The following is a 14,087-nucleotide window of genomic DNA, read 5'->3' on the forward strand; positions in this document are numbered from 1 at the left end:
AGTACATACAAATGCATAAAAACTATACAAAGTAGATCTATAGGCCTAGGCTACTTGCTTCCTGACGGGCCGGCACCATCGCTCCGTCGCCTGCTTCTCCGCCGCCTCCCGCGCGGCCGCTATGGCTCGGTGCGCCGCCGTGGCACGTTGGTCGCGTCGTCCTTGAGCGTCTCGAAAGACTCAACGATGGCCCTCTCCTCCGCCGCCCTCTCCTCCGGCGTCGGCGCATCAGGGTCATCGGAGGTCTCATTTCTTTCTTTGAGGTGTCATTGAGGAACTCGTGATATCTCTTATTCCTCAAGGTCTCCGGGTTTCTAGATGAAACCCTAGGTCAACGTCGACCAAATTAGGCGACGTGGACTTCTACAATGTCACTTCTCCTTCAAGGCATTGTTTGGGAGACTGAGACTCTCCATGTGGTGTGCTAGTGGACCTAGTTTAACATCGATAAAGTCAGCGGCATCAAGCAGGTTTAGTGGATCATCTTTACTCCTGGGACCGTAGCACCACATGCCTCTCCCCTTCAGATACGTCTTCTCCTATACTATACTCCCTCCGATCGGATTTAATCGACGCGGAGGGAGAACTGCGTGTGCGTGTCAGGACCGGAGGTAGTAGTATTGAAGATGACGAACAAGCTTGTGGGAGACATGGTCGAGGCGACAAGTATGTATGTAGTGGCCTTGCCGCTGCTGTGGCAAAGTTGAAATCGTTAGGTCGCAAGAGCAATTTATGATGTACGATGATGCCGCCCCCATGCTTCAACTGCCCCGTGTTTTTTCCCGTCGGTATCATTTAGTCAGCCTTCCATGCGCTTCGTACGTCTAGAGGCGCTCTTGACATTGTACATGAAATAATCTCCCCAATAAAAATAATAATCAATAATCATGGAAATTATTGCAAGCGTGCAACAAGTCTTTTTTTTACTCATAAAATTACGGAAGGCCGGTGGTATTTAATTCCGTTGCTTTCTCCTCCTCCCTATACTGCCTTCTTGCAAATCGTGGTGAATTTGCCAGGTATTCAGTTTAACTCCCCGCATTAACCAGGGCTTTAACACCTTTTTGTGATGAGTCAACAATTAGCTAGCCGTGGTTGGTGGTACTCCCCACATTAACCAGAGTAAGTTGGTAACACATCAAAAATCTGGGCATAGATCGAGTACAGGATCTACCTTTGATTAATTATTACTAGTAGCAGCTTTATACTTGTCGATGCATTTAGCTAGCTAGGTCAAGTTTATATTTCGGTTAGCATGAACAGAAGATGGCATTTGCTTGGCTAGCTCTCTTTTTGGGCATCACATACACTTTTTACTTCCTCCATCCGTTCTCTTTTAATACTACTTAAATTGGTAAACAATCAATCCAAGCTACATTAAAAATAGTGATATTCAATAGATAAAGGAGGACCACTTCGATTTCCATATTCTTGTTGACTAAAACTAGAATGTAGAGTTATTTCAGAACAAAATTTAGGCTTAAAATGTAGAGTATTTCAGAACGAAGGAGTACGTGTGAAGCCGCCGGTGCGGGTGATGTTGAGAATGAGCTGCCGCCGGCCGGCTGTGGAGGGGTCGCCTTAAGGGACCATGACCATGGACCGTCGACTTTGCCGATAGGTGCGCCTCCAAGAGGATGATGCCATGGACCACATGGGAGGATGTCGTTGAGTGTCGAGGTGCAGCCAGGTGGGCGATGCTATTCAGAGCGTCGAGCCGTTGCGGGGGAACTTTGGCGATCTCCTCGAACGACGAGGTTGCAATACTCATCGAGGTGCCAAGTAAGCCACCGTCACGTAGTCTCCGTCGGCGCTCGTGGGTACAATAGGAGGCAGCAGTCCAGCGTCATTGCGACGAAGACGAGGCACGACTCAGAAGGCGCGGGTGTCGATGAGGTATATCTATAATACATTGGTGAGGGCTACAAATCGCCCACCCGAGAGAGCGCGCTTCTGGCTCTTCACCGGTGATGATGGCAGTGGCAACGGGCTGCACACCAAGAGGTTAATTAACCCGCCATAGGTTGGCGGTCATCTTCGATGGCTTGGCGTGAGAGAGTGCACATAATGAAGTTTCTCTTGTGAAGATAGGAGTGTGCATGTACTAGTAGGAATGGGCTGATCGATAAGTTCACGACAACATATCTTCTATGGGAGTAGTATATGTAACGCTACGTGTCTGGACAATTGAATTTGAAGACGTTCGTAGTACTCCCGAAACAGCGGACGATAATTAAAACGCCTCCTCGAAACAAGGCAATTACAAGCGTCGCCTCGATTAATTCTCTCTCGTGGACTCAATCATCGTAATTAATTCGCCTCGATCACCGTCAGCTCAGTTTTAATCCAAACCCAAAATCATGTCAAAGAAACAAAAAAGGAATTCCAAACCAAAATCACGCCGCCCGCAGTTGCTCGCTGTGCCCTCACCCAACGCCCCCAATTCCTCTCTGCTCAGCTCACCTCCACGGCTCGCCGGCGCACATCCCCCCAGCTCCTCCTCCGCCTGATTTCCCCCCCCCCACCACACCTCCAATCCTAACCATAGCAGGCGGCCGGAGACGAGGACGACGTACGGGGTCCGTCCTCGGACGGTCTTCTACCGGCCAGCCGTCGACTCACACCGCGCCCAACAGCCACGGTGGGCCAGATCGACGGCACGCGCGTCGGTGCCACACGACTTGCGGCCCTACCGGCGTTCGCTTCACGGCCGCTCGCCTATACGGCCGGTAGGGCGCTCCGAGGCGCGCGGCACTGACTGGTCGGCGCATCGGCTCGGCTGCGTCCTGTCCATTTCCTCCGACCTGCTCCCCGGGAACAAGGCCGCACCCGACGGTGGGATTCCTCTCTGTCTTGTCTCTCTCCAAGATCTTGCAGTCATTTCTCACTAAAATAAAACGATCCCGACCTATACACTTGGATTCTCATAATTTTAGGGTCTTGAGATGTAGTACTGGATTAATTTTTCAACTGCCTGCCTTCGTATCATATCTTTCATATAGGCCACCTGCAATGTTTTCCAGTCTATCCTTTTGACACTTGTATGTTAATTACCGCAAGAACTCAACTCAATGGTGTTGTCTCATTTGACCCCAACTCCTGGAGTAGACCAAATTCATCTGATATCCAAAAACGACATTGTTGTGGCTTATTTGCTGGTGTCCGCGTGCACTGCTAGGACGGTGGGCAGCGCTCCATCGAACTCCATGCCCCGCGCCGCGCACATGGCCACCATGTCGCGGTGACGCAGCTCCGGGCACTTTTCCCCTGTACCTTGTCGTGCCTGACCGACTTGCCATGGGCAGCGCCTTTCCCCATGCGGGTGGAGCCACCTCCGCTGTCGGCAGCTGGCACAGCCCGCAGGCTCAAGATATTCCTCAAAAAAATCACGTCTTTCTTCCTGGATGCTATTTTACAGTTTACATTGTTGTCGCTTCGTTCCGCAAGGCTGTGGATGGTCTGTTTGTAGCTTAGTTTGATTGTTAAGATATCAGCCCGCAGGCTCAAGATATTCCTCGAAAAAATCACGTCTTTCTTCCTGGATGCTATTTTACAGTTTACATTGTTGTCGCTTCGTTCCGCAAGGCTGTGGATGGTCTGTTTGTAGCTTAGTTTGATTGTTAAGATATTACTCCTCTGTTGTTGGGATTTGTTTTTTTTTGGCGTCACTGTTGTTGTGTAGTTACAGCACGAGGATTGAGTGCAAAAAGATGGTGTAAATGACTGTGCTAGTTGGGGACTTGGAGAGTAACTTGGTGTGCAGTTACTTTGTTGTTGTGCATTCGCCAATGAGTTGAAAACTTTTTCTATGTGAATCATGTTTGGTTGCAGATCACTTCTGATCTGAATGGAAGTTTTTGAACAGTTCATCAAAGGAGATTGGCTTGCTTCAGATTAGTATATGATTCATGGATATTTTTTTGTGTTAGCAAACTTTCCTTTACTTGCACATGACTAGTTAACTGAATTCAGGTGTTTAAGTAGTTAACTAAATTCAGGTGTTTGATTAGTTATCTCAATTCAGGTGTTTAATTGTTGACACCAGGGAGAGATCAGTCATGATCCATGGGGAACGATGTGACGCCTTGTAGCACCTCTACTTCAAGCAGGAAGGTTGTATGCTGCATTGCGAGAGTACTGGTGTGGTGCCCCCAAATCCCCAATGCCCGGTTTCACTTCTGATGTTGCATTGAGAGGATGCTGCTATCCCGTGCCACTGGCGTCATGCTGCTTGGCCTTGGATTGACCTTTAGCAGGTGCGGACGATTTCTTGCGCTGTTCCCCTTTCGTTTGCTGAAGATGTCAAGATCTACTGATTTAAAGTTCTATTGCATGCTTGTATTGTTGTCTGATGGTTTTGCCTATGGTGTGATTATGTGGGAGGATACTTAAGTTGCTGGGATGCATGTCACTGGGTTGTGGTTTGTAGTTTGTCTCCTGACATGTTACAAGACATGTAGGTTTGTATTTAGCTAGGACACGTATATGCACTGTTTTATGATTTTCTGTAATTACTTCTTCGCAGCATTGTCTTGAATTTTTTGGTAACTCGACATTATGGTTCTATATGGCAACTTGTGATCATCCATGGTACAAGCTTGAACCCTGATATATTTGTCAATGTTTACTGTCTTCAGTGAGGCATGAAGGTTATTGATCAATTGATGATATTATGCTGTTTGATGTCTGCCCAAGGTGGATGGTGGTACAGCCCAAGGCGGCGGTGGGTTCAGGGTTGACGATGACTTGCTCTGCTTGGATGGACAATGCCAGGGGTCAACAGGAACACCTATGGCTGGTTGCTAGGTGCATAACGCTGCTTTCTTTCTCTATTAAGAAAATCGCTTCACTGTTGGTACCTAGCATAAAGGGGGCTAGTTGTTGTGAAGATTTGTAGCAGGTCCTGATGAGCTGGTTTCTCGTAGTCGTGCGTGTTGCTAGCATGGTTTTAAAGGCGTCGCCTAAGCGACGCTTAAGCGTCCGAGCGGTCCGAGACTGGAAGGCGTCGTCGTCGCCTTTGACTTGAGCCTAAGGCGTCCAAAGGCGTCGCCGAGGCGTCCCAAGTCATCGCCTAGGCGTGAAAATCTCCGCCTTCCTCGCTTCTGGACGCCTCGGTCAGGTCGCGCGGGAAACTGTGCGATGGCGGGAGGGAAAACTGAAATTGGCGGTCCTGGGAGGGAAATTGGGGGCCAGGGATGGGGAAAGAGAGGGAAGAGAGAGAGGGGAACATACCAGGGGAATCGATTGGGAGAGAAGAGAGAGAGGAGGGAGAGGCGGCGGTCGCTGCGACGGGAGAGCCGGTGGTCAGCGACGGGAGAGCCGGCGGTCAGCGACGGGAGAGCCAGGAGAGCCGGCGGAGCTAACGAGTGGAGGACGACGTGCGCTGTTCCTGGGATCGCTAGGGTTAGGCTTTAGATTGTTAGTTGGGCTTTTTGGGCTGAAAGGGGCTTTTGGGCTGAAAGAGGACGACGTGCTCATGTGCACGTCCAGCTTCAACCTCAACAGAGGCGTCGCCTTGCAACGCGCCTTAGGCGCCTATGCGTCCAGGCGCCCCCCCATCGCCTTGGGACGCCTTGGCGCCTTTAAAACCATGGTTGCTAGTCCTTTCTATTTGTGCATCGATGTTGTTGTTATTCTGATTTCAGCATTTATATAGCTTGCTCGTGGTTATGATCATTTTCTGTATGTTTTGGTATTCATATTACTATCATGACTTCTTTGGTCACTCGAGACTATGATTTTAATATGGTACCTTGTGCTCTGGCTTCAACCTCCAAATATAGTTGTTTACTTTGTTCACTGAGGTCTGAAGGTTATTTTTTATTGTGAATACTATTTCTGAGCTTGTAGCATGTGTAGATAACTAGATAATAGTTTAAATGACATGGCACTAATTTACTCCACTGTTGCTGTGTATAATTAAGTAGGACTTGGCCATGGCACTAATAATAGGTCATGCTCTTTTGTAATGGACTGTCCATTTCTGTCAAGCAGTGCCACTAGAATCTACTACTCGACAATGATCTATAATTGGAAAACGACACAAGTGAAGTGGGTTTGTAGAAAGGGTCAGTACCAGTATTTGTAGGATTCAATTCAAACGTCGTCAAGTTGGAATATGAATTCTGGCTGTTGTTTACTTCTAAATTTATTTCCTTTTCTGCATGTCATGCAAACCAACGAAGTAGCATATTTGTCCTCATATACACACAGGGGTTAGAAGCATAGAACACACATTTCTTAGTTTAGTTTATTAGGTTCAGTTAAATGCACTGTCAAGTCACGTGTTAACTGATTGAACATGCAGTTTAATTAGGCAGTTGTGCTGCCGGCTACAAACACTCACAGACAATTCTGTATCTAGCTGGTCCAGCTGTAGTAATCATGAGAATTTTTTCTCGAATTATCTATGTTGTGTCTGTATAGTATTGTGTCTCTGAAACTGCTGGTTCTCTGCAGTTTTCACTTGTGCTAGAGGTATTGGCTGCAGGCTCATGCACTTAATCTTGCTCATTTATCAATGCTTAATGTAGTATACTTACAGGCAAGCTATCTCAGTGGTGGCACATTGTATGTTATTTGGAAGTTTTGCAATCTGAATGCATCAACTTCATTTTGGTGTTAAATTGTTAGTCCTTCTAGTTTGTGCACCAACATGCTTTACAGTTGAATTCTCTACTGCATACTAATTAAATTGTCAGTCGTTCCGGTGTTAAATTGTTATAGTTCTAATGTATGAACTTAATTTTCCTGAGCAGGCTTGGTTCCTTTTATCTATCTTGTTGTTTTGTCAGAAAAATGGAATGTTATGTTGCATAAGATGAATCTTGGATGTGTTTGTGTTCTCTATCAGTGGTTTGCTAATCCTGGAGCTTTGTTTATAAGAACATCTTGGAACCGTCACAGGATGGGTTTTTGTGCTGGTGTGCATCAACATTGTTGATATTTCTTTTTATGGGTGTTGCGGAAACTCTCGTTGATGCTTGTATGCCACATGGGCCCTGGTGTATGCACAAGTATTATTGTCTGAATCGAAGTATATATATTTGGTTCCTGAACAAGTTCAACTAATATTCCACAAACGATATTGCTGCGACTTGTTCGCTGGTGTCCACGTGCACCTGTTGGATGGTGGGAAGTGCTCCGTCGAACTCGCTGCCTGTGCCACGCACATGGCTGGCAGGGTGTGCTGCACGCCTGGGATGCGGTGCCGGCCACCAGGACGCGGCGGCGTAGCTCCGGGCACTTTTCCCTGGTCCCTTGTCGTGCCCGGCCGACTTGCCACTGGCAGCGCCTTTCACCATGCAGGTGGAGCAACCGCCGCTGTCGTCAGCTGGCATAACCCACAGGCTCAAGATATTCATCCAATAAATTGTGTCTTTCTTTCTGGATGATATTTTACAGTCTGTGTTGTTGCGTCTTAGTTCCAAGAGGGGTCGATGGTCTGTTTGTAGCTTAGTTTGATTGTTCAAATATTATTCCACTGATATTGGCATTTGTTTTTCTTAGCGTCACTGTTGCTGTGTAGTTACAACATGAGGATTGGGCGTAAAAAGATGGTATAAATGACTCTGCTAGTTAGGGATTTGGAGAGTAACTTGATGTGCAGTTACTGTGTTGTTGTGCATTCGCCAATGAGTTAAAAACTTGTTCTATGTGAATCATGTTTGGTTGCAGATCACTTCTGATCTGAAATGAAGTGTTTGAACAAATTATCAAAGGAGATTGAGTTGCTCCAGATTAGTATATGAGTCATGGATTTTGTTGTGTTAGCAAACTGTCCTTACTTGCACATAATAGTTAACTAAATTCAGGTGTTTAATTAGTCAACTAAATTCAACTGTTTAATTAGTTATCTAAATTCAGGTGTTTAATTGTTGACACCAGGGAGAGATCGGTCGTGATCATGGGGAATGATGTGACGCCTTGTACCACCTCTACTTCGCAAGAAGGTTGTTTGCTGAAGCGCCAGAGTAGTGGTGTGGTGCCCCCAATGCCAGGTTCCACTGCTAATGTCGCATTGAGAGGAAGCTACCATCCTCCCCGCTGCTAATGTCCTGCTGCTCAGCCGTGGACGACCTTTACCAGGTGCGGAAGGTTTCTTGCTCCGCGCATTACTATCTCGACTTTTTTGGTCAACACTATGGTTTTAATATGGAAACTTGTGCTGATGTATGGTAATATCTTGAACCCCAGATATTTTTCAATGTTTACCGTGTTGAGCGAGGCATGAAGGTTAGTGATCAGTTCATGGTTTTAAAGGCGTCGCCTTAGGGACGCCTAAGCGTCCAAGCGCTCCCCCTCCGCCTTACAAAAACGCCCGCCTTAGGCGCCTAGGCGTCGCCTAAGCGTCGGAGCGCCCCCCTTCGCCTTAGGACGCCTTGGTGCCTTTAAAACCATGGATAAGTTCATGATACAACTAATGCAACGACTTTGCTCTTTTGCTTCAAAAAAAGATAATTTTATTTTTCATAGTGAAAATGTGATTGTGGGGTATGTTCTTGTGGATGATGAGTGCTTTCTGGTTTTTACGAATGGGAAAAGTTAGATAACCTTAGGCTAATTTTGTTTCTTTACGATCTGGTGCACATGGTGCTTCTGTGAAATTGTAGTTCTATTTAGTACTTACATCCATCATTGGTTGTGAAATATTTTACTCCGTAGTTTTTATCAGTATGTTATAACCATGTTCATATGAAGTAAAAACACATGATGATGAAGGATTACAAAACTTCACATGATAACGTGACTTAATTTGACATGTGATGCTCAGTTGTAAATGAATTCTAGAGAAGAGATTACCCTATAGTTTGAAAATAAATTTGTTTTATTAGCTAATCTGTATACATTTTTTGTTTAGTTACTATGTTGCAATTGATTTAAATGTTTCTTTTTCTAAATATGTTCTGCAGCTTGATCTCTGCCCAATGTGGATGGTGCCCAAGGCGGCGGCGGGTTTAGGTTCGATGATGACTTGCTCCGCTCTGATGGACAATGCTAGGGGACGACCAGAAGGCTGGTTGCTAGGTGCCTCACGCTGCTTTCTTTCTCTATTAAGAAATCACTTTAATTTTGCAGGTTTGTGCCTAGCATAATGAGGGCTAGTTGTTGTTGTGAAGATTTGTAGCAGGTTGTAGTCGTCTATCTATTGATTCATAGTCTCTGGGCATGGCGTGATGAGTTGGTCTCTCTGGACATTCAGATGTTAGATTTGTTTCGTGATTCATGCTAATTACGAATTGCAACATAAGTTGCAACTAAATTTGATGATATCATCTGATTAAGAAAGAAGTTAGTTCTCAGTCAACTAAAAACTAGTTAGGATGCCGTAACACAAAACATTCATTGTTCTACTTTTTTTGTGTGTGAAACATAGTAAGTTTAGAAATATGTACTACGCTTACCTCTATGAAATACGGCCGCACTCATGAACACTCTACAGTCTACACATATGAACACCTCCAAAATATCGAGTTCAAGAAACTGAACTATTCACTAAATCTGCAACAGTAAGAAACTTGTTACATCATGACATATGTCGAAATATTGAGTTCAAGAAACTGAACTATTCACTAAATCTGCAACAGTAAGAATCTTGATACATCATGACATATATATGTCGAACTAGGTGTCATGGCACCATCTCTTGACAAATCCAAACTGTAAATTCCAGCGTGAAAATGACATTGTCACTTGGCAAGAACTAAAAACACTTATGCACCTGGCTTCCTGACGAGCGCGTGTCCACACTCCGGGCACGGCGCCATGGTCTGCTCGCCGCTGATCTCCACCAAGAGGAGCTCGCATCGATGGTTCGGGCAGTAGGCGCGCCTGTTGGGCGGTAGCGCCCTCTCGGCGAGCCCCACGCCCCAGTCGTTGAACACCGCATAGTCGATGGCCTTCTTGCACTTCTCCGGATGGAGCGCGCCGCCCCCACACGCCGTGACGGGGCACGGGATGGGGAGCTCGCCGGCGCGGATTCTGCCCTCCACGTACGTGGTCATGCACGGCGCGCAGAATCTGTGCTCGCAGGGGAGTCCGTGGAAGAGGTCGAAGACGGGGAGGGTGTCCTTGCAGAGGCCGCAGTCGAACGTGGGGACCTCGTGGTCGGCGAGAGGGGGCACCATGGGGGGCGCCCTCGTCGACGGGCCGGGCTCGCCATCGTCAGGATGCACGTCGGAGGGGGTGAAGCCTTCGGGGACGGGGTTGCAGGGTTCAGATCTCGGACGGCGCTCTAGTTGGAAGGCTTCATCGAGGCTCAGCGACTCCGCCTGCTCTGGCTGCTCATCGTCGTCGTCAAGGACGAGCATGGACTCGCGCCAGCTGTTATAGTCCCATTCTTCCATGGCGGCGAAGATGAGCGCCGAGTCGGGATCGGCAAGGAGGCCCCGTCGTATGGTGGAAAAGAGGTCGTGCTGGGTTGACGAGGAGCCGGCGGCGTCTTTGGAGGGGACTGCCTGCCTCGCCGGAGTTGTTGCGAAATCATGGAGATTGGGGCTCATGAATCCGGAAGTAGTGTTTGTTCCGGCGCCGCGGTTGTCCGCCATGGTTACCGACCGATTAGCGTGTATTTCCAGGATTCTCTCATCCACCAGGGCTTCCAGGGGTCCCGAAATTCTCGAGTTGCCGGCCACAATCTCCGCATCCTGAACACTCTCCAAGGTCACGGTCGCTGTCGCGTGAGGCGGGACGTAGGGCTGGGAGACGGGGTCCTTCGACTTCAGATCGTAGGGTGCGGCTGTCTTGGCGCCGACACCGGCGCGGGAGGAGACGGGGAAGTCGCCGAGCGGCATCTCTAGCGCAGCCTTGAGAGAGGGGCGATCCATGTCGCGCAGTTTCCACTCCTCCATCGCCATGAGCTCCTCCATGTACAAGCGGTGCGCCATCTCCTCGTCGGCGGCGGCGCGATTCTTCCGATCAGCCTCCTCCTTCGCTGCCACGTTGTCATCATCGTCGTCGTCCTCCTCCTCATCGTCAAATATGGTCACGTGGTAGTAGATGGGGACGTCGGCAGCGCTGCCCTCATCTGGCTCGACCTGGTGATCCGGAGGTTGGGATTTTTGGTCCTCCATTGCTCTAAACACGATCTAGCTTGATCTCTCCTTCACGAGAAAATTCTTCTGGCGTACGTATCAGCTATCTGCAACAGATGGAGTTGATTCGCGGCCGGCTGCCGCTGTGGTTCTATGTCGCGTCTCGCTCGGTATTTGTATAAGCAAAGAGAAAACGAAGGAAAGAAAGTCTCCCGGGGCAAATCCTATACACCGACCAGGTCGGCCGCTACCGCGCGCCGCACACCCCCCGCGCGCGGTATGGGCCGGCCTGGTCGGCCCAGTTCGCTTCTTTTTTTCTGTTTTCTGTTTCTCTTTCTTTCTTTTTTTTTTCTTTCCTTTTCTTTTTTTATTTTCTGTTCTGTTTTGTTTTATTTTATTTTTTTGTTTATATTTATTTTTGTTCAAATTTGAAAAAAATTCAAATTCAGAAAAATTTCAAAATTGAAAACTGTTCAAAATTTAAAAATGTTCAAATTTAAAACCGTTTAAATACAAAAAAAATGTTAAAATTCGAAATCCGTTCAAATTTAAAAAATGTTTAAATACAAAAAATCGTTCAAATTTGAAATCCGTTCAAATTTGAAAAATGTTCAAATATAAAAAATGTTCAAATTATAAAAACGTTCAAATTTGAAATCCGTTCAAATATAAAGCGTCCAAATTTGGAAAATGTTCAAATTCGAAAAATTTCAAATTTCGAAAAAAATTAAATCTAGATATGAACATTTTTAAAATTTCCGAAATTTCGAATCTGAACAGATTTTGAAATTTTGTTCTCCGAAATATTTTTTTAAAAGTTATATATTAAAAAAGAAAAATATTAAAAAAAGAAACAGTAAAAAAAGAAAAAAAAGCGTACCTACTACTAATGGGCCGCGGCCCAACCAACCGGCCTGGTCGGTGGGGTGTGCGGTGGCCCGTACACACCGACCAGGTCGGTGTACAGCACTTCCCGTCTCCCGGTTCCGTCGCTCACGGGTCTTCCAGGGCTCCCGCGTTTCCGCTGACCGACTTAGGTACGGACCACGCTTGGGGGTGGGGGTGGCGGTGGGAGTGGGCTGCAGCCCAATGGGCCCATGACCGAGGATACAATCCTATTTCGGGGCTAATGCAGCTGAACAAATTTAATGGTCATCACAGAACTATATACTCTACCATCTCCGTTTCAATTAATAAGTTTGCATTTTAAAAAGTCACACTACAAGCTTGAACAATCTTTAGATTGTGGATTTATATTTTAGAAGACAAACGAATAATTGTGGATTTATATTTTATCACACCGCTTCAACATGTGCCGAGCGTGTGTTATTTTCTTTAATCTTGCGGTGATCATCCATTCTAACATTCTACTGAAAAAAAAATCTTCTTTTACTTCCATTAGTCTTTTCCATGAAGGTGAGGTTAGATGAAATAAGATTTCAGAATGAAGGTATATATTTATTCCGCAGCAACTCTTGCTGCACCCCTTGCTCGTTTAAAAGTTGAAATATGCTAAGTATTTTTTTTAAAGGAAAACATCTCAATACATAACCCTCATTTCTCTTTGAGTCAACAAATAATGTCAACTTAGTTACTCTATACTTCCTCTTGTAGCCATCGTTTTGCAAAAAAAAAAAAAGTGATCTATTGAAAGAACATTTTCAGATTTGAAAATTGTTTTTAATTTTGAAAACTTTTATTTGATTTTTAAAAAATTCAAGTTGCGAAAAATTATTTGTTAGCAAAACATCAAATTTTTAAATAAGCGTTAGTTAAGAAATGTTCTTTTTGGAAAAATTATTAAGGAGTTGAAAATTGTGTAGATTTTTAAAAATTGATTTTCAAATTTGAAAATCGTTCAAATTACAAAAGTTCTTCAAATTTCGAAAAATATAATAAATTTAAAATTGTTCAAAATTTGAAAATCATTCAAATTTTTAAATTGTTCAAAATTGAAAATCGTTCCAAGTTAATAAATTTGAATTCAAATCGATTCAAATTTCCAATTATTTTAAATTCAAAAATCATTTAAATTCAAAAATTGTTTCATTTAAAAATATTCAATGTTGAAAGTTATTCAATTTTTGAAGAAACATTATATGCACGTGCAGCAGGCGGCAGCTGACCAGGGCACGATACCAAAGTTTGAAGCGATACAATCTGATGGCGTGTTAATGGGCCCGGCCATGTATTCCAGGATTGGTATTCCAACGCCCGGGCCAATTCTTAATATATCGCCCATAGCAGTGGTCGGAGGCCCCTCCCTCATTCTTCCCCTGCTCGGAAATCTCCACAGCGTACCCCATTGCCGCCAGGGGTTCTGCTGCAGCTTAGGCGCCGGCGACCCTCGCGGAATAGCCTGGCGGAGTAAATCTCCGGTATCAGCGCCAGAAATGCGATCGAGGATTAGGATCTGTAGTTTCTTTGTGTTTCGGAAGCCTCTACCGGCGGTCTGCCGTGGTTACAGAGCCGTGGAGGCGGGCCGCGGATCTCGACGCTGGATCCGGTGGTGTTGCATAGGACCGCCTCTGACCTGGTCTTCTGTCCTACGTGGAGGAAGCAGGCTGGTGCTGCTCGCGCCTTCCCCCATCCAGCTCAGGTGGCTTACGGATCCGTTCTTCCCGATCTCTCGTGACTGGTGAACCTCATGGGCGTGGTGCATGGGGAGAACAGATCAGGTGAGCCGAAGAGGAATTTCCGTTCCTCTCATTCTTGTCCATGGTGATGCGAAGGAGTGGGGGAAAGATCCTCTGGTTTGGATGAGGAGGTGGTGGTCCTGGTGATTCTTCTGCGTTAGTTGAACAACAAGAGGGAAGGTATGATGCGCACGGCGGCAAGTTTTCCTCGAGAAAGAAACAGGTTTATCGAACCGGGAGGAGCCAGAAGCACGTTGAAGGTTGATGGCGGCGGGATGTAGTGCGGCGCAACACCGAGGATTCAGGCGCCAACGTGGAACACTGCACAACACAACCAAAGTACTTTGCCCCAGCAGCTTGATGAGGTTGTCAATCTCCACCGGCTTCTTTGTAACAAAGGATTAACGTATTGTGTGGA

The 14,087-nt window shown here is 46.2% G+C and overlaps 1 long non-coding RNA gene across 1 annotated transcript; it reads left to right on the plus strand.

The window, feature by feature from the left end:
* The first annotated feature begins 4,680 nt into the window (after positions 1-4,680).
* On the plus strand, positions 4,681-8,939 carry LOC124649524. Its single transcript, XR_006986672.1, has 3 exons — positions 4,681-4,806; positions 7,888-8,088; positions 8,913-8,939. It is a non-coding gene; the product is annotated as an uncharacterized LOC124649524 (long non-coding RNA).
* Positions 8,940-14,087: the final 5,148 nt, after the last annotated feature.

Source organism: Lolium rigidum, chromosome 4, assembly GCF_022539505.1.
Source record: "Lolium rigidum isolate FL_2022 chromosome 4, APGP_CSIRO_Lrig_0.1, whole genome shotgun sequence".
NCBI classification, from domain to species: Eukaryota; Viridiplantae; Streptophyta; class Magnoliopsida; order Poales; family Poaceae; genus Lolium; species Lolium rigidum.